At 48.3% G+C, this 20568-nt stretch overlaps 1 long non-coding RNA gene across 1 annotated transcript in view; it reads left to right on the plus strand.

The window, feature by feature from the left end:
- LOC145721245 (uncharacterized) overlaps positions 1-20568 on the plus strand; it is a 210988-nt gene that overhangs the window by 7683 nt on the left and 182737 nt on the right. The window lies entirely within an intron of this gene.

The following is a 20568-nucleotide window of genomic DNA, read 5'->3' on the forward strand; positions in this document are numbered from 1 at the left end:
GCTCTGGCAGCTGAGAGCTCCCGACCCAAGGCGGCGGGAAGGAACTCTTTTATTCCAAACCGGGGGGTGGGGGGGTAGTGGGAGTGGCGGGGGGGGGGGCGACAGGAGCAGGTATCTCTCCGACTGGGCCACGTGCGGGGGAGGGACTTCTAGGCATCTGTCTAAAGTGGGGCGGGGCGTCTGGAGATTGGTCGAATGGGAGCTGGGATGCTGAAGGGGGGGTCGGGGAGGAGAGAAGAGGCCGGGCTTCTGCCGAAAGAGCAAAAGTTGAGGTGAGCCTGGGGATGGGGGATGAGGACAGGCCAGCCACGAGTGGAGGCGAGGCTTCTCCGGCTGGCCCTCAAAATTCCCGGGCCAGGCTCCGTGGGGAGGAACCAGCGGACATCTTTTTTTTTTTTTTTTTAAGGACCCGTCTCATTCCCTCTGGAACCCGTTTTGCTGTCGCATTCTCCGGGCTTCAGGCTGTCTTCTGTCTGGGGCCCTAACGGGATGACAGCACTACCTGGGCCTCCAGTTAGCTGGCACATCCCTGGCCCTTTCACAGGTGATTGTGATTCACAGGGACAGGGGTTTGAAAGCCCTGACACTGTCACTGCCTGAGCACCTGCTCTGCTATGGGCCCTGGGGACCTAGAGATAGGCAAGAACTCCCCCCTGTTCACGGTGAAGCGGGTACTATTATGACTCCCATTTAACAGATGAAGAAACTGAGGCTTAGAGCACTTAAGTGACTAGCCCAAGCTCACAAAGCTGGTAAAGCTGCAGGGCTGGGATTTGAACCCAAGCAGTCTGGCTCCAGAACCCACACTCCTAGCCAGAAAACAATACTGCCTCTCTTTAAGATCTTTCAAGTCCTTAAGAGCAGAGACCCTGGATTAGAATATTCTTTTCTGATCCTCCAAGCCATGAGACAGGCAAAGCTCAGCCTCTCGGGAGCAGCTTCTCCGACTCTGAGGTGGTCAAGACATGGGATTTCAACAGCGGTTGTAATAGTAGAGCTGGTGATTGTGGAAACAAAAAGAAGCTCCTGTGAACTGCAAGAGGGCCAGAGTGTGGCTGCTCCTGATTTTCCATTCCCCACCCAGCAATCAGCAGGGGATCCAGCAAGGAAGGCAAGGGGCAGTTGGTGAGCAGGACATATTGGTCCTGCTCTGGCTCTTTAAACTAGGCAGGACCACCCATACAGTCTCACCCATGAGTCATCTCGGGCCCTGTGACTGTTCCTGAGCCGCCAGTCCTAACCCATCTTCACCTGCTCATAAGACTTGAGACCCTGATCTTGATCCTGCCTCTGCCTTTAGGTTTAATGTTTAAAGCAACAACAGCTGACATTGACTGAATTGCTTCGCTATGCACTAAACTCTCTGCCAAGTCCTTTATTTGCATCATCTCACTTAATCCCACAGATGACCATGGCCATTAAAAATATCTAACAATCCATTCAGACATGAATATTACCAATCAAAGTGGATGCTGGCCTTAGTGCTAGACCAAAGACTTAGTAGGTCTCTGTTCCGCCAAGAGTTAACACTTCAGCTACTGGATCAAAGGGAATAGGCAGGAGAGAAGCTAGGGATGGGGTGGGAGGGCCCAAGGCCTATGGTTCTCTATTTACAATCAATCTGGAAGTATTTTGATGTTTTCACAACCAGTTCAGCTGTACCAAGTCTGGGGACTGAATTTCAGCCCTGGTAGCATTACTTTATTTCATGACAGTGGACGGAGGCTCAGAGAGGTTAGACAACTTGCCCATTGTCATATAGCTCATTAGCAACAGAATTGGGATTCCCATCCAGATCTGATTCCAGAACCCACACTGACCACCGACTGACCTGTGTTCCTAGGAAGAGGTAGTTGGGGTTTTCGCTTTCTGCAGCTAAAGGTTGATCCAGAAGAATGAGATTTAAGTTCTGGGACTTTCGCTGTGGCCTTACTGTTCTCAGGCTTGGAGCCTTGACAACGCCTGTCCCATGTTGTTGAAGGAGTGGGCCCTGCCCCTGCGGAGTGAGGTGGGCAGAGCAGGCTGCCTAGAACAGTGTGCCTGTGTGGGAGGACCCAAGAGGGGGCACAGAAGGAAACCCCAGCAGGGTTTTGATGAGGGCAGAGGTCTGCTTGGCAATGGCCCCTTCAATTTGCTTCACCAAAGTGCTAGCATTCACTGTTGGGTACTGACAAGGCCTTTATGATGGATAACACCTCCCTAACTCCCTGGGTTTCCTCAGCCTTGGCTAGTGCAGCCTGGTGACAGCTAGAATTCCCCTGGGTCCTAGATATTTCACAGTCTTTGTGGCTGAGAGAGAGTGAGATCACCAGCTTTGGACTCCTTCCCTCTCCCTTATTGGCTAAGCAGGAGGTGTTTTTTTGTTTTTTTTTTTTAATTGCCAAAATAGAAATCTGTTATCTTTTTTCTCTTCCTGTTAATACATGGTGGCTAAAAAAAATGATACTGAGAGAGTGGAAGTTCCCCGGTAATTCCTCCCTTGAGCATTACCTGCAGGGGACCTTGTGTTTTTGTCCACCCTTCATTCACTTTCTTCTGGAGAAGCCCTATAGTGTAGTGGGTTACACATACGGACTGTGGAGCCAGGCCACCCAGGTTTTCATCCCCACTCTATCACTTACCAGCTGTTAGTTAGTTAACCTCTTTATGTGTCAATTTCTCACCTGTAAAATAAGGATAATAATAAGAGTACCTACATCAAAGGGCTACTCTGAGGATTAAAATGAGTTAGTATGCGCCAAATGCTTAGAACAAGAGCTTAGATTATGCTTTGGGGAATTACACAGCCCCAACTGTATACAGTCTTGGTGGAATTATCAGTCCAGGGGTCCTGCCTTCCTGGGGACAAGGATTGGGCATGAGTCTCAAGTAGGGCTAAATGGACACCCTACCCCCTGCCCAAGCTCATCTGAATCTGGAGTAAAGTGACCCAAGCATTCTAGATGGTTGTCACTGGTTTATTCCAAGGCAGTGCTCTGGTGACTGTCTACTCATTCCTCCTATCTGAATCCCCAGAGGTGACTCTGGTACACATCCTTTCCAAGACCTAATTTTTCTGCTTTTCCTTTGCTTCTGTGAGCCGCTCTATACCCCTCCCCAAAATTTCTTTTCTTTTCGTTCTTTCTTTCTTCCTTCCTCCCTTCCTTCCTTTTTTTCTTTCTTTTTAAACTTAAGTTATCTAGGGGTGATTTCTGCTTGCTTACAGAAAACATGAGTTTGGCATATTTCTCTATCAGTTATGACCCTTGGTTGCACATGACAGAGAATTCAGCCCACAGTGGGTTAAGCAAAAAGAGAATGCAGGAAGAGAAAACCCAGGAGTAGATTGGACTTTGGGGATGGCTTGATTCAGGGGCTTAAACAGTGTGATTAATATCGGACCTCTTTCCAGGGCTTGGCTTTGCTCTTCTGTGTTGACTTCATCCTGAAATCCTCATGAAGGCAAGGTATCGGCCAGCATCTCTAGGCCCACACACTCTCAGGCTGGAGTACCAGAGAAAAGAAGAGAACTTCTCTTCCCCAGTGCAGGCAGCCAGTATCCTGGGCTGGTTCTCACTGGCCTGGTTTGGGATCCATGCTGAGCTCAGAACCAGTCACTGAAAACAGGGGATACAGTGCTTGGATTGGCCAGGGCTGAGTAACTTACCTACCCCTAGATAAGGTCAACGCCTTCCAAAGCTTGTGTCCCCCGAGTAGGGAAGGTAGGTGTTCTTACCAAGAACAGCAGAAGTTCCTAAATTATAAAAACACAGACAAGCTATACTGTGTCAGCAGGAAACAGATGGCGCTCATAGAGATGGCTGAAGATAGGTCAGCCAGGGAACTATTTACACAGTTATGGGCAGGGGTTGAGAGAACTCCACCAGGTATCATGAAGCCCTGGGGCCAGCGCCAGCGGAGAGCCCTTACTACCTCCAGGCCTCAAGGGCCAAGGGGAGGGAGCAGAGCTGTTGTTCTAGGAGAGAGTCTTCTAGAGGGAGTTTTGGCCGTCGGTAAGGGAACACAGCCCTGCCAACGCATGGCCTTTTTTTTTTTTTTCTAAATATTTTATTTATTTATTTATTTGAAAGATAGAGACATAGCAAGAGAGGGAACACAAGCAGGGGGAGTGGGAGAGGGAGAAGCAGGCTTCCCGCCGAGCAGGGAGCCTGATGTGGGGCTCGATCCCAGGACCCTGAGATCGTGTCCCGAGAGCCGAAGGCAGACGCTCAACCAACTGAGCCACCCAGGCGCCCCAACACATGGCCTTTTATGGAGAGACTGAGGGTGGGTGGATTAAATACCTTGACCTCCTTCCACTCCCATGTCCCATTGGTCTCCTACTTATGTCTCCCATTGGCCAAACCCAGCTGGAAGCCAGAGGGCAAAGAAGCCCCAACTGATGCAGTCCCCACGGCAACCTCGTACAGCGGCACACGGAGGGGAGAGAGTGGAGATGAGCAGAAACAAACCTAATGGGAAGAGAGAATGTCTGTATATACATGTTATGTATTTGTATGTAAAATATCTATCTATATCTGTATCCAAGTGCAAGGTTTCCAAGTAAGACAGCCCTTGGACAAGGTTCTTAACCTCTCTGCAATTCAGTTTCCTAGTCTGCAAATGGGAATAATAAAAAGAAGTACTTGTTGTGTGAGGATCCCATGAGGATAGAGCGCTTAGCGAAGTGCCTGACATTCACGTAAATGTGTCAACTCTGGCTGTGAACATGCCATATTTAGTTGTGGCAAAGGCAAAGTGGCTATAACAGATAGACCCCAGCCTACAATAACTCAAATGCAATAGAAGTTTACTTCTCGTTTATATACAGTTTAGGGTCAAGGTCAGGAGGATGGGTGGCTCTCTCTCTTACAGGGATTTGGGACCAAGCTTCCATCTCCTGTGTGGTTCCACCATTCCCTGGGGTCTCCAGCCAGGGGAAAGGGAACGAGAGAGTGGAGGAGGCAGACAGTGAGGTGACCCAGAGATTTTGAATTGGCGGAAGCCACTACCACCCTTAGGCTGGAGGGGCAAAGGGGAAAATGATACTGGCCAGAGCCCCTGCTCACTGCATGGCTAAGTCGAGTGGAGGCCCTGCTGCCACCATCACCAGGACCACCACCGCTCGAAGCCAGGAGCTCACACTCTTGCTGATGCTAGTCTGGAAGTCTGAAGTCACTTGATGCTGTTGTTGGATGCTGAAAGCACAGCAACCGATGTGTGGTTCCTCTTGCAGGGGAGTAGCAATTATGACCCACAGGAAGAGGCCTGCCCCAACTCACTCTGGGCAGTCACATGAGAGCCTGCGTTTTCCTTTCTCCCTCCACCGTAAAACCCACACCAGAGAAGCAATCACAAGGAAGGGAGTGCGTGTCTTAAGAGCTGCACCCCCACACACTCCTCCCCGCCCACCTCCAGCTGCTGGAGCCTTAAGTCTGCCCTTCATAAGGCAGGGGCTGAGGAAGAGCTTTGAGTCAAATGTAAAACAGAAACTTTAATTGAATTTCAAGAATCAAAAGTGATTGAGATGATGGGCTCAGGGTTGGGGTAGGGATGAGTGGCCCAGTGAAAGGAATCAACTCCCTTGATCCAGGTCGGCTTCTCCTGTCTCCTTCTCCTCCCCCCTTCTCCTGTCTGCCATCGCCAAACCCTGGCACGGCTCCTCCCTTACCCTGGCCCTGGGAGACTCAGCCACTGAGCCCAAGGAATGCCTGCCCGGTCGCCTACATGCACACACATCCCAGCACGCCTGTGCAGCTCTTAAGACTCCCAACGGCCTTTGGGGATACAGGAGCACACCAGGGCATTCAGGGGCCAGCCTGGCCGTTAGAAGAGGAAGAACCACCATGGAGGCCCCGTAATCTCAGTCTGCACTTGTGGAAAACGCCTGGCTCAATTTGGGCCAGTCAGATGTTGTTTCCTGGGAATTTGGAATTTTGGGCGGAGAGGCACAGAAACCTCAGTGTCTTTAAAGCAGAAGCACATTGATGCTCTAGGGAGAAATTCCTATGGTCTCCTATGGTGGTGGGGCGGGGGGCAGGGGGGGGTGGTTCTAGGCCTGCCCTTCTGTGAATTGTCTTGGTTGTTCAACCCTGTCTTGGAATCCATGAGCTACTCCATGCTTCTTCTAATGTTCATCCTCTGCTCTCCTCACTCACCCCCACACCTTTTCCCCCTTAAGTTAGCCAGAGCTGGTTTCTATGACTTTCAGTCAAATGATAGAACTAATAAGGGCCATTCAAAGTCAGAGACAGGAGGTGCAATGAGAGGCAGAGGCCAGCAGAGGGCACTGTGGGCTCATTCTGAAGGGGCTTTGGAGTGGCTCCAAACGTTCTAGAGGCCTTTGAAGGGAAGATGGGTGGAGGAGCCAGGCAGTGGGGAGAAGGCTTTTCCTTGCAGTGTTTTATCCTAGCAAGTGTAGGGAGGGCACACAAGGAGATAGTGAGATGGAAAGTCGGGACCTTTGTTGCAATTGTGTCTATATCATTTCACTCACTGTGTGACCTTTGGCAAGTCATGTCACTTCTTTGGTTTCCTCATTTGTAAAACTGGGATAAGACTAGAACCTACTTTATGAGGCTGTTGTGAGGATTAAATCCGACAATGCCTCTTAAGTGCTTAGAACATTGTCTGGCCAGGGGCTCAGCCAGTTAAGCATCAGACTCTTGGTTTCAGCTCAGGTCATGATCTCAGGGTTGTGAGATCGAGCCCCGTGTTGAGTTCCACGCTGGGCATAGAGCCTGCTTAAGATTCTCTCTCTCCCTCTGCCCCTCCCCCTGCCCCCGCTTGTGCCGCTCTCTCTCTCAAAAAACAAAACAAAACATTGTCTGGCAAATACACTATTAATACATTTTAGTTATTATTATTACTCTCATTTCACTGAAAACATAATCAAAGGGCCAGAGATAGAGCCAGAAAATGACAAGGGACAAAAAAAAAAAAAAGGCCATTGAACAGTGGTCATAGACTTCAGATGTTTCTAAAGAACAGGAATGTGATCAGGAGGCCTTTGGTGCCAAGGAGGAAGAGGAGAAGGAATGGAAGGAAGATTTTGAGGGCAAAGGTTGGTGGAATGATCTGGAAAAGGGAAATGGGGGCACTTTCTCCTTTGGGATGAAAGGAAAGGAAATCAGGCAAACATTGGAAGAAGAAGGAACAGATGTGGTAGCCAAGAGGTTTCCTCCTCTTACACAGACTTCTAGTCTTTGTGAAGCACGCCCTGTGCTTAGCAGGGGTGGTGGGGGTGGCTGGGGATGCTCAGCTCTCTCCACCCTCACCACCCTAGACCTTCTTTATCATGCGAGTCCTATGTCTGTCTTCTTTTAGTTTTCACCATTCATCCGCTGAATACATATTTATTGGATGCCTATGAAGTATTAAGCTCTGGGGATATAAATATAAGAGTCTATACTGGTCTGGGTTCTCAAAAGAAACAGAACCAAAAGGAGATGATAGATGGATAGATAGATAGATAGATAGATAGATAGATAGATAGATAGATAGATAGATGATAGATAGAGAGATAGATAGATAGATAGATAGATGATAGATAGAGAGATAGATAGGTAGTAAGGAATGGTTTATGCACTTGTGGAGGCTAAGAAATCCCAAGATCTGCTGTCAGCTGGCTGGGGACTCAGGAGAGCTGATGCTGTAAGTTCTAGTCTTCACCCACCAGAATGCAGGAGACCAGTGTCCTAACTCAGAAATGGTCAGGCAGAGAGAGAAAATTCTCCCTCACCTTTTGTTCTATTAGAGCCTGAATGGGTTGGATGCTGCCCACCCACAATGGGGAGGGCAGTCTGCTTTACTGAGTCCACTGATCCAAATGCTAATCTCATCCAGAAACACCTTCATGGGCACACCCCAGAGTAATGCGTGGGCACCCCATGGCCCAGTCAAGTTGACGTGTGAAATTAACCATTACAAAGAGCAACATGGCAACTCCTCTCCTGCAGTTCATGGTCCAACAAAAACAACAGACACAAAAAGTAAAACAACAACTATGTAATCCCACATTGTCACAATATACCGTGAGAGAAATGAACAGGGTCTGTGATCAAATGAGGGGGCGCCAAACTGAATGCATTGGAGGTTTAGGGGAGCATCTCCAAGAAGAAGACATGTCAAGGATTGGCAGTGGCCAGCCAGGGGAAAGAAGAGGAAGAATGTTCTGGTGAGGAAGGGTGGCTCGTCGCATGAGCTCAGAGAAGACCTCTGTAGCTGAAAGAGAAGGGAGTTCGCTGAGAGAGAAGACTATAGCCAGGAGTTGGTATTTTATCCCAAGTGCCATCAGACTGTTTTGTAGCTGGTGGTGAGTTATGTGAGCCGCCTGCATCACATTGTTCGGGGTTAGTCAGGCTTCTAGGGAGACTGGGTTGGAGGAGGCTGCAAGTGGAGGTGGCCAAGCTGGAGTGGTTGAAGGCTGGGTCCTTGGCTAGAGCACCAGCAGACAGATGGAGAGGAGTGACAAATAAAACTTGGGACAAGGGTCTCTACACCTGTTCCCATGGCCCCCCACACCAATACCATGGAAGGTGACTGGGAGCCTAACTCCCCGTTCTGGATATTGGGGGCATCTGGGTGCTCAGTGGGTAGGTTCCTGTGCTTTGGGGTGCTGGGGACGGGGAACCCAACAGTAGCCAACCCACGAAGGAAGCACTAAATGTATTCCCTCTTCCCAGTAGACAGTAGCTATCTAGACTGAATTCAGGGGTCAATTCCAGATCCTGGTTCTAGCTCCTGCTCTGGGATGAGCAGGTAGGAAGGGAAAGAGCGGGGCTCAGGACAAGTCTGATTCCATCCCAGCTCTGCCCTATACTCCCTGCTGGGACTTCCCCTTAGCTGATTACTTGGTGTAAGCAGGATTAATAATGGTCCTGGGCTCACAGGATTTATCAGCATTAACTGAGGCAATGCATGAAAAAATACACATAGCACGGTGTCAGGCACAGAGCAGGGAGTCAACATATGGAAGCTGCTTCCCCATGCCTAGAGAAAGCTCTAGTTTGGTTTCTGGCTGAGACTAGAGGGCCATCTGGGGCCAGGTCATATGATCTGGGCTGGCTCTGCAGCCTCACTTACCCCCTATTTGCAGACGGAGCCTGGTTACATGGCGCTGGAGAATCTGTCTCCGGATCTGGCAGGTGGGGAGGTAGCCGGAGGCAAGAAAGGGCAGAGCTTGAAGTGACCCGGAGAATAGCATACCGTCTCAAAATTGGAAACTCTGGGGTGACTCCTGGGAATCTATATTCTCTGTACACTGAAGTTTGAGAACTACTGACTTGTCCATCTTATTTATTTTGGGTTCAGGAAGACTCGAGGCCAAAGGAGGAGAAGTAAAAGCAGAGTAGTGGGTGTGTTTGGGTGAGGAGCACTGGATGGGAAAGAAAAGACCCCTGGAATAAATTAGACGTGCAAAGGGTGAGCACACAGGGTTTGACTGCTTCAGGGAAATGTTCTTCCTATTTAGAAAGAACAAACAAAACACTTCTGTGATGTGAATTCTGAAAGGAGAATTTGCAAGTGGGGAGAGATTTCTTAGTAAATAACCCAGTTCTGCCCCACCTACATCCCCCATGGTGGCAGGCACGGTGCTAAACAGGGCTGCTGAGCAGGTGCACACCGTTACAACTGGGACGGTTGAGGAAATATGCCAAGTAACATGCTAGTTGGCAAAAGGTACACAGGAACCTCACTAAGTAGTAAAGTTAATTATATATAAATATAAGTTATAGATTCATTAGTTCATTGGATACCCTCATGAACATTGATAAATGTCCTCCTAAAATAACCACCTCTGAGAAACACCCAGGGCTCTCTCTGCTACTCCTCCCACGTCTCTGCCTACAGCACATGCCGTCTTGCTCATTCTTTATAAATTGCTCTGCGCTCTAGCGGAATCATCAGTTTATCTTTATCCTCGAATTACTCACGTGTTAGGAGCTCTAAATAGTTCCCCATTTCCATCGGCTTTACTGGTGGTGCATTATACTTGTATAAGTAGTAGGTGGGCAGGGTTTTAATGTTTCCTTGGAAAATCCAGAACTTACAGAAACAATTTAAAGATGAACATCCAGGAGAAAGACAGTGGTGTTTGGGTAAAGGTTTCTTTTAAATATCACAAAGAAAAATCTTCTGGATCTGGGGGAGAAACATTCAAAAAGATATTAATAATTGCTAGTAATAGAAATGTTGGATCAAAACGTAACCCAATTTCATTAAAAGTTTAATTTCATTAAAAGCTCAAGCTCTGTAGCACTTGCGCCATTCGGAACAGCAAGTCTGCTTGGCCGAAGTTCATGGTTTGCATGAGTCAGGGCTAGAACAGATAAGCAGAAACAGTATGAACGATATAGCAAAAGGAATTTATTAAGGGATTAGAGTTTATGCAGTTGTAGGGTTTCCTCAAGGACATAGTTGGTGGGGGTGGCTTCTCTCTGTTCCTCAACGTCTGGGGCCTCAACTGGGAAAATTGGAGACTGAGGGCTAATGCCATCTGGAGCCATCTTCACACGCACATCAGGTGCTTGATCCTGATGTCAGTGAGGCCCTCAGCCAGGGCTGTTGTGTAGACATGGGACAAAGCTCTGGCCAATGGAATATGAGTGGAAATGACACCAACTCTTCCAGGCCTGGCCCATACAAACTTCCTGTATGATCTTTTCTCTTTTCCACCTATCAGCTGAACGAACAGGACTTCAAAGACCTAGAAGAAGGGAAAGCCCAAAGGTGGAAGAAGTCTGGGTTTCTGAGGGACCGTGTAGAGCAAAGCCCTCACCGTCCTGCCCCAGACTGTGACATGAATGAGAAATAACTTGCTACTAAGCCATCTACAGTTAGGAGCTGTGTGTTACAGCAGCTAATGCTCGTTACCTTGACTAATAACGATTTCTGCTCACTGCTCATTTACTGAAGTTACAGGTGACCAGAGGTTTTCATCTGGTGAGATCTGGTGAGCTGCAAACATCCCTGGTGGTTGTGCTCAGCATCCCACTGTGACAAGAGCCCTTTGTATAGTCACTGTGTCAAAGGTTGGTTTTGCAGCTCCTATCAGCTAACATGTGTTTGATGGAATTTTGATGATCTCATATGCCTCTTTCTGACTAATGGTCACAACTCATGAGTTGTGTTGGCATTTTGTTAAGGTAGAGGGCAAACTCCATTGTCTTTCTATCACTAAGTTTATGAAAGAGCTCATATCTGGATCTATCTCTTCTGTCCCCATGAACTTGGAGGAGTGTTCATCTCCTACCTAAAGGCAGTCCAGGGTACAAATGTCTTCCCCCTTACCGAATCCAATAGTAATTCTATGTTATTGCCCCTCTTAATCCCCACAACAATGCAGTTGAACAAACTCCTCCTTGAGACACTTTCTTCATTTGACTCCTGTAATACAAATTTCCTATAACTTGCTGGCTTCACCATGGCCACTTCTGCAGCCTCTTCAGTTGGATATCTAATAGACATCTCAAATCAAACAAATCCAAATTAGAAACTCTTGATCAACCCCTCCAGACCGAGGCCACCTGCACACATCTACACATCAACCCAAGGCACCACTCTTCACCTAGTGGCTCAGGCCAGTTATCCAAAAATCATGCTTTTCGCCTCCTTCTCACACTGCCAAACTCTAATCAATCAACAAATCGAGCTTCAAATGATATATGCCAAGATCAATCCACTTCTTGCCATCTCTGCTTTTACTGTTCTAGTTCCAACCACCATCATCTTGTGCCTGGATGATGGAAGAGCCTCGGAATTGGTCTATCCTCCTCCACACTTATTCCTACATTGTTTATTCTCCACAAAGAAGCCAGAGTGATCTTTTAAAAATAAAAACTGGAGGTGCCTGGGTGGCTCAGTCAGTTAAGCATCTGCCTTCGGCTCAGTTCATGATCCCAGGGTCCTGGGATCGAGCCCTGCATCAGGCTTTGCAGGGAGCCTACTTCTTCCTCTCCCTCTGCCTGCCGCTCCCCCTGCTTGTGCTCTCTCTCTCTGTCAACTAAATAAATAAAATCTTAAAAAAAATAAAAAATAAAAGTAAAAACTGTCCTTTCAGTTCCCCAAACATACCAAACTCTTTTCTACCTCAGGGCCTTTGCACTTGTGCGTCTCTTTTCCTGGAACATCCTTCTCATTGAATGGCTATTTCTTATGCTTCAGATCCAAACCCACAAGTCATATCCTCAGAGAGCACTTACCATCCTATTGAAATGTTGATCTTCATGAGATGATAATCTCCACAGGGGTGTGCGCTATGGACAGAATTGTGTCCCCACCCCCCACCCCCCCACCCAAATTCATAAGTTGCTCTAAACCCTAGTGTATTTGGAGATATGGTCTTTAGGAGGTAATTAAGATTAAATGAAGTCATGGGGCGCCTGGGTGGCTCAGTCGGTTAAGCGTCCGACTCTTGGTTTCAGTTCAGGTCATGATCTCAGGGTTGTGAGATAGATCCCTGCATCAGGCTCCACCAAGCAGTGCAGAGTCTACCTGAGATTCTTTCCCCTTCCTCTCCCTCCCCCTCTGCTCCTCAGCTGCCCCCACTTGTGCTCCTGCTCTTGGGCACTTTCTTTCTCTCTCGAATAATAATAAACAAAATCTTAAAAAAAAAAACAACACACACACAAAAAGGAGGCACTTGGCCCACTCAGGGCTGCGTTAATAAGTAACCGGGTTTGGGGTTTGTTCCTGTTTTCTGTGAAAACCGTGACCCGCAGTGTGATGACCCCGTTCAGGGAACAGCGGGGCGGAGGTGTGGGTGTCACCCGCCCCGCCTTGGCCCGGCGCTCGGGGATTCTGTTGGGAGACTGGCGGGGGCGGCGCAGGAGGGGGCTGCAGGGGAGGGGGGCAGCACAGGGGGCCACAGGGGGGGCGGGCCAGGGGGGCGCAGGGGGGGCGGGTCAGGGGCCCGCAGAGGGCCACAGGGGCTCCAGCGCGCAGCCCATGGGGAGATGCCCAGGGGAGCACACAGGCCCGAGTCCCAGGGGAAGTGCCGCCCACCTCCCTGTGTGGTCTCGGGCCAGGGGGCTCCAAGCTGCCAAATGCACATCGCCGCCCAAGCCCCCCAAAGTCCAGACGTGGACACCCCGCAGCCAAATCTCTAAGAGGCATCCCGAACTAGCATGTCTAAAACCAAACTCCTGATTCCCAGCCCCTCCCTGACGCCCTCCTCCCCAGCTCCTCCTGGTCTCAGGAAATGACAGCTCTGTCCTTCTAGCCGCTCCGCTCCGTCTCAAAGCCCTGAGTTGCCCTTGACCCCTCTTTCCCTCACAGCCCGCACCCGGTCCGTCAGCAAATCCCGTCAGCGCAGCCCTGTCTTCACCCACTTCTCACCGCGCCGCCTCTGTCCTCCGGTCCGGGCCAGCAGCGCGTGTCTGTCTGTCCCCCCGCATCCCTGCAGGGGTCTCCTGGGGGGGGGCGGCTCCGCCCTCGCCCTGCTGTCTCATCTCCTCACTGCGGCCAGAGGGGCCTTGAACACGCAAGTCAGATGAGGCCACCCTTTCGCTCAGCACCCTCTGATGACGCCCCAGCCCATGGACAGGCCACAGCCGCCGCTGGCCGCAAGGCCCCACGCCATCGGCTCCCTGCCCCAAGCCTCCCCTCGGCCCATGGCGCCCACTCTCTTCTGTGACCCCGGCCTGCGTTCCGCAGGCTATTTCAGAGAAATGGGACCAAGAGGATGCACACCGTCTATGCGGAGAGAGATGTATTTGCATCATGTGGGGGCAGGCAAGTCTGAACTCCACAGGGCAGGCCAGCAGACTGGAGATTCAGGCAAGAGTGGATGGGGTCTTGGGTCTGAAGGCTGAAAACTCCACTGGAGTTCTGTGTTGCTGCGTGGGGGCTGCATTCCCTTCTTCCTCGGGAGGATGTCAGTCTTTGCTCTTAAGGCCTTCAGCTGGTTGCGTGAGGCCCACCCACGTGACAGAGGGCAAAGTCCCCTGATGGAAACATCCATCCCCTCCGAAAAGTGCCTTCACAGCAACAGCTAGTTTGACCAAAGCACTGGGCACCACGGCCTGGCCACGTAGACACATAAAATTAATATCCCGCGGTCTCTTTCGCCGTTCCTTGAAGGCAGGCGTCACCCTGTCTCAGGCCCTCACCCCTCACTCTTCTCTCTGCCCGAATGTTCTGCTCCACGTGACGCCTGGGTATCGGAAGTTCCCCGGCTCTCACTTCTTGTGCGTTTTGCTGGATGTCACTTTGTGACGTCTTCTTCGTGACGTCCCCCTCAGCTGGGCTTCCCTGTGAGGTGGTCTCAGGTGAGGCATGTCTCAAAGGCACAGTTTTCAGCTAGTGCACTCTCATTGTGAATAGTTTTGCTGGGGTCTAGAAACTCCTTAATCTAAGGACCTTGTCTAACTTGGCCAGTGGCCAGTACTTTGGCTGTAATCTCTCGGTTGCAAACCCCACCCCCACTTCTATACGGGCTTTGTGAGGCTGGACCTGGGACTCTGAAGCCCACGTTCTGCTTTGCTTGCTGGCTCCCTGTCAGGCTCTGCCACTGGGGCAGCCACAGAATGCTCTAAGGGAACCTGGGGGGTTTGTTTAATCAGATATGGTGGGACATGCACACACAGAAATGACTGTCATGAAGGAGGATGCTTACTCACAGTCCCTAGAAACAGGAAGGCAGAGCTCACCATGCAGGGCTGTGTGGGGAAGCACCAGGGTGGGTCAGGAGGGAGAGGGAGTAAGGGGAAAATGTGGGAAGAGTATTGACTGATTGATTGCAGCTTCCACTGGAAGGAACAGGAAAGGCGGGGTAAGTGGGTCCAGAATTGGCTAGTTTGGATAATTTCAGTGGGCTCTGGGGTATCGGGGCTATCCTTAGTTGTCTGGCACCTGGCCCTGGGGTGATCAGAGCAAGTGAATTGTGACCCTGAGTGTGATAGCTCCCTAGAGGAGGTGGTTGGTTTGCATATGGAAGGCATGCTCTAGCTCAAATTGTGTGCTAACTCTTATTTTTTTTAAGGTTTTATTTATTTATTTGAGAGAGAGAGCAGGGGAAGGGGCGGAGGGAGAAGCAGAGAATCTCAAGCAGACTCCCCCTGAATACAGAGCCTAATATGGGGCTCAATCTTATGACCCTGAGATCATGACCTGAGCCAAAATCAAGAGTCTGGACACTCAACCAACTGAGCCAGCCAGGAGCCCCCTATCTCTAAAGGCGATGATGTAAGCAGTCCCTCCAGAGTCAGTAAGGTGGCACCCCAAGGTGCCAAAGCATCAAATAAAAGGACACAAAAAGGCATGATTAATATAGGCATACCTTGTTTTATTGCACTTCGCTTTATTGTGCTTCACAGATATTGTGTTGTTTTTTTTACAAATGTGGCAACTCTGCATCAACCAAATCTATTGACACCATTTTTCCAACAGCATTTGCTCACTTCGTGTTTCTGTGTCACATTTTGCTAACTCTCCCAATATTTCAAACTTTTTCATTACAACTATGTTTGTTATGGTGATCTGTGATCAGTGATTACGACTCGCTGAAAGCTAAATGATGATTAGCATTTTTTAGCAATGAAGCATTTTTTAATGAAGGTATGTACATTTTTTTTAGACCACAGTACAGTGTAAACTAACTTTTAGATGCACTGGGAAACCAAAACTTCATCGGACTCGCTTTATTAGGATATTTGCTTTATTGCAGTGCTCTGGAAGGGCATCTGCGGTATCTGGGGTGTGCCTGGAGAGACAGGGAGCACGCAAGGACAGGAGTGGAAGAACGAACTCCATTGCGCTGTGCCCTGTGAACTTCCCGTGGGCTCTCGAGATGCCTGACACTTTCTGTGTCACTCCAGCAACGCTCTCCCTAGTAACAGCAGCGCCTTTCTGCAATAGCAGCTGAGTCCAGGGTCCAATTTCCTACCCCTTGCAAAGCCAGCCCCATTGTGCCCGTTTCAGAGATACCAGCACCGGCCAGCCAGTGCCCTGTCCCCAAAAGTTCTGGGTCTCAGCCCGATGGAAGCTTCTTCCAGATTCAGAGACACCAGCATCCTCCAAGCAGTGCCCATCCTTAGAGGCTTGTGTTCAGCTCTGCTGTGTCCTCCCACCAAACTCACACGAGTTTGGATCACTCACCCCTCATCTCTGAGCTCCTTCAGCCCTGGGGGTGGTAGCTGCTTCCTGCAATTGCTTCCTCTGTGGTACTTGGTTTTTTAATCGCCCTTTTTTGTGACCTCATTAACACCTTTATACCTAGTTAACAATTCCTTATATTCAGTTCTCTCTGTTCAAATCATTGGTGAGCTTCTGTCTCCTGATTGGACTCTGGCTGACTGAGACAGTGTGCCAGGAGGGGATTTTTTTGGCATTGCTTTGGTTGTGTTCTTGGAGTTGAACTCAGTGCTGACCTCCTTGCCTGTGGACAGTGGGATGATAGCATTGGTGGCAGGCAAAGACTTCACAGTTAATCAGACTATCACCCATGGTCGACTGTGATGAAATGCCTATTGAAAGTGCCAGGGGACAAAGTGACTGTTTCCCCTGGTCATTATGGTGGTGATGATGACTAAAAGCACCATGGTGTGGCATGAATTCTTGTGAGTGCTCCAGAGAGAAGATGATGAGCTCACGTGAATATTCAGTTGGGATTATGACCGAATTTGAGGAGTAATTAACATATCTTAGAAAGGGATGTATGAGGGCGCCTGGGTGGCTCAGTTGGTTAAGCGACTGCCTTCGGCTCAGGTCATGATCTCAGGGTCCTGGGATCGAGTCCCACATCGGGCTCCCGGCTCAGCGGGAAGCCTGCTTCTCCCTCTCCCACTCCCCCTGCTTGTGTTCCTGCTCTCGCTGTCTCTGTCTCTGTCAAATAAATAAATAAAATCTTTAAAAAAAAAAAAGAAAGGGATGTATGAATGTCTCAAAAATGGATACAAGCATTACTGCAACTTTGCATCTTCTCCTTTGGGGGAGAAGATGAGATGTCTCCATTTGTATGAAGGACGGTTTTATTTTGTTACATAGAAAGATAAAGTTGTTTTTGTTGTCTTGTGGAAGTTCAAATACGTGAAGACGTGTGCGTAGGGATGCTGAATAGCCAAAGGGAAGGAGGCTGCCATTCATTAAGCTGTTGTCTGTTAGCTCCAACCCACCCTTCCATACTCTGCCTTGTGATGCTGGGGCAGGGTGCCCGCCAACCACATCTCTGCTCCCTATAGGCTCTGTCAACATGTGGTACAAGGGACGCGCAAGATTGAAGGAAGCAGGAACTGGCTTCTTCCCTTGGACTTCCCAAACTTGTATCATCCAGCAACACTTCTTCACCACGGTCACAGCAGATCCTTCTGGTGGGGCTTGCTGAATCCAGTTTTGGGTTTTCCCAACATTGGGACACCAGCCTTATTGTGCTTCGCTCAGAAACTCCAACCACAGCTGAACAATACCCCTCCTCAGAGATCTCAGTTTCAGCTCTGCAAGGCCTCTCCACTAAGCTTGAGTTTTAAAAATTTAAATACCTTCTCTTTGTTCTCCCAGCCCAGATGGTGGTATTGCTTCTAGTAATTGCCGCCTCCAAGATATCTTACTGTTCTGTTCTTGACTTGTCGGCTAACCAGGCAATAACTTTATACCTAGGTGACAATCGTTGAGATTAAATTCTCTCTGCTCAAATAAATAGTGTGGTTTCTATCTCCTGATCAGACCCTTCCTGATACATACATAGTGTGTGACATCGTAGCACTGAAAAAAATATTTGTTGAACTAATGGCAATAACACTGAGTCTTACCACCTCAGGCTTTGTTCTAAGTGCCCTACAGGCCTTTGCTCATTTCATCATCAAAGTAATCTGATCAGATAAGAACTGTTATCCCTAATAAAAGGAAAAATAAATACTGATATGTAGTGAGCATTAAATTGAATGCATTGCCAGGTAAAGCAGGGAAACTTGATCCAGTAGAGAAGTTAGGCCATGTGAGATTGCATCTTCAGATTAAGTGTTAGCAAACAACTCGGGATGCAGGAAAGGTTTCCTTTGGGGTAGGTAATGTACAAGGGCTGAACAGGCCCTGTGAAAACTGACTCTGTCCAATGGCAAGGGTGAGCTTCTAAGGGCGACAGCCCCGGTTTCAGTAGGAGGGGGAGTTTGTTGGTTTAAACAAGTCTTTAGCTTGTCAGCACAGGATTGTTCAGTTTGTAATGGATCTGAGCCCCAATTCCATTTGTGACTTTTTGGAACTTTATCGACCCCAAAAGTCATTAGGGTGAGTCGAAATAGTTCAGTTGAGGCACAGATCACAAGTGGGAAAAGTTCATCACCAGGGTCTTCTTTTTGCTGATTCTGATTCGTTCTCCAAGAAGCAGTTGTTTTGAGCCCCGACCAATGCTTTCTTGCATTTTATTAGCAATATAGGCTCAGAGTCAGGCAGTAGGTAAGCCTATCTGTAGATACTCAAGATTCAGCATATATTTCCTTATCATCTCATTTTTACCATGAGGAACTTGAGCCACAGAGCAGTTAAGTAGCCCCCCTTGGTCCCACAGCGGGTCAGTGATAGAGCCAGACATTGGTAGGTACGGTAGGTGGCTTATTTTTCATGGGAATTGGTTTCCTGAGGCCATGTTTCCCTACAGGTGCTCATATGGGCCAAGCCTTCCTGGTCAGGCAGGTTGATTCAGAGTTGGTATATTTAATCACTTTGTTACACTGTTTCTAAGGGAAAGGGGTGAGAGAGAGAGAGAGACCAAGAATTTAGTATTGTTAAGAGCATGGACTACAGTGCTCAATAGATCTAGGCTAAAATCCAGATTTACCTTATGCCACCTACAACTTCCATGAACTAATTAAGTTACTTAGCTATCCTAAAGGCTCGGTTTCCTCATCTGTAAAGTGGGAAAAACAATACATACATACCTAAAAGGGCACTCGGTTTAATCTATTTTATATCATTTTTTTTAAAGCATACCATTTTGTGGTCCATGACTGCCCCCTAGAGGTAAGATTAAAATTTGCACTCTATAATTAAAGCAAAATACAATTCCAAAGAACCCCTTTCTTCCCAAACTGTTCAGCAAAAAAGCCGGTAGTTTCTGCAAATCAAATGGCCCAATAACCACTGGCCTGTAGTGTCTCTGATGTCTTTGAATTGCAAGTTCAGGCTTTTTCAAACGGAATCAGCAAGGCCCAGCTGAGCTGGGTACTGCTGTGCACCGTGGCACCAGAGAAGGGATTCGCATGAAAAGTAAGTTACCCGCCATCAAACAATAACAACAGCACATGAAACCCAGAGAGCTTTACAAATGAGGGTCCCCCACGTCAAAGAAAGAAATTGTCCCCTCTCTTATACAAACGACTTCAAATAACAACAGAAAGAAAGAGAGAGAGAGAGAGAAGAAAGCTGGCGAATTCATTTTATAAGGCTAAACTGAGTCTGCAATCTTTTAACTTAAATTCCTTGGGGTTTGGGAGTTCAGGAAGATAATGTAGTATATAAGTTGTGTATAACACCTCCAGAAAAGTCTGGACCAGTTCCGACAATCAAACATGTTAATATCTTTGCAGCATAGCATAGGAAGTGGGATAAATAAAAACTATAAATAGGCTCACCTCAAATCAGATCAGGTTTCGCTGTCAAAGGAGCTCGCTGAAAAAGTACTCTCCCTAAAAAAAACACCTGTTGTTAGTTCTCAGAACTTTTTGAACTTTAGAATTGCAGATAAAGACTGTGAGCCTATTAATGGAAGACAAACAAATCTGGGATGCTAGTATGAGAAAAGAAAATTTAGCCCAAACTTGTTAAAATATTTGCAAAACTCCTAAAGTAAAACACAGCAGTGTATAAAACAAACAAACATATAGCATGACCTCTCTCTCCCATTCTTTGCCCTCTACTTTCAAAATATATCCAGAATCCCACCCACTACTTTTCACCACCTCCACTGCTATTCCCCCCAGTCCACATCACCATCTCTCAACTGAATTTTTGTAATATCTTGCTAACTGACCTCACTCTCTCCCCACAGAAGCCAGAATGGTTCCACTAAAGCACATCAGGTCTTGTCACTCCTCTGGGCAAACCTGGGGTGTCTTCCCATTGAATTCAGAATAAAAGTCAAAGTTCTTACAATCACCTGCAAAGCCTTACATGATCGGATCTCCCAGTGGTCTTTCTGGCCTCACCTCTCACTGCTCTCCCATGGCTCACTCCACTGGAGCCTCAATGGCCTTAAGGCTCCTTGAACTGGAGGGGAAGAAGGAAGACATGAGAGCAACCCCAGGCAAAACACCGCAGAGTCTCACTGTTCTTACCTGAAGTTCACCAGGTTTTCAGGAATACACACTTCTCAATTTGTTATGTGGCTGAGGCGCAGGGGCTCAGGAGTAACTGTGCCAGGTACTAGAGACAAAATCAAATATATATTTTTTTTTCACTATGCCACACCCACTTTAAAGGATACCTGGTCAGATTCTCCTTGAGAGTGACCTTGTTGGTCTGGAATCGTGCCAGGGACCCAAGGAGATACCATAATCAGATCTCAGAGCCTTATTTCTATGAGCATCTCCTTAGTTTGGCCTGAGGTTGGTGAGGTCAGTTACTGCTTGGCTCTGGGAACACACTAGGCACAGGCCT

The sequence above is a fragment of the Leptonychotes weddellii genome, chromosome 4, assembly GCF_054177405.1.
Source record: "Leptonychotes weddellii isolate Sample4059 chromosome 4, ASM5417740v2, whole genome shotgun sequence".
Classification (NCBI taxonomy): Eukaryota; Metazoa; Chordata; class Mammalia; order Carnivora; family Phocidae; genus Leptonychotes; species Leptonychotes weddellii.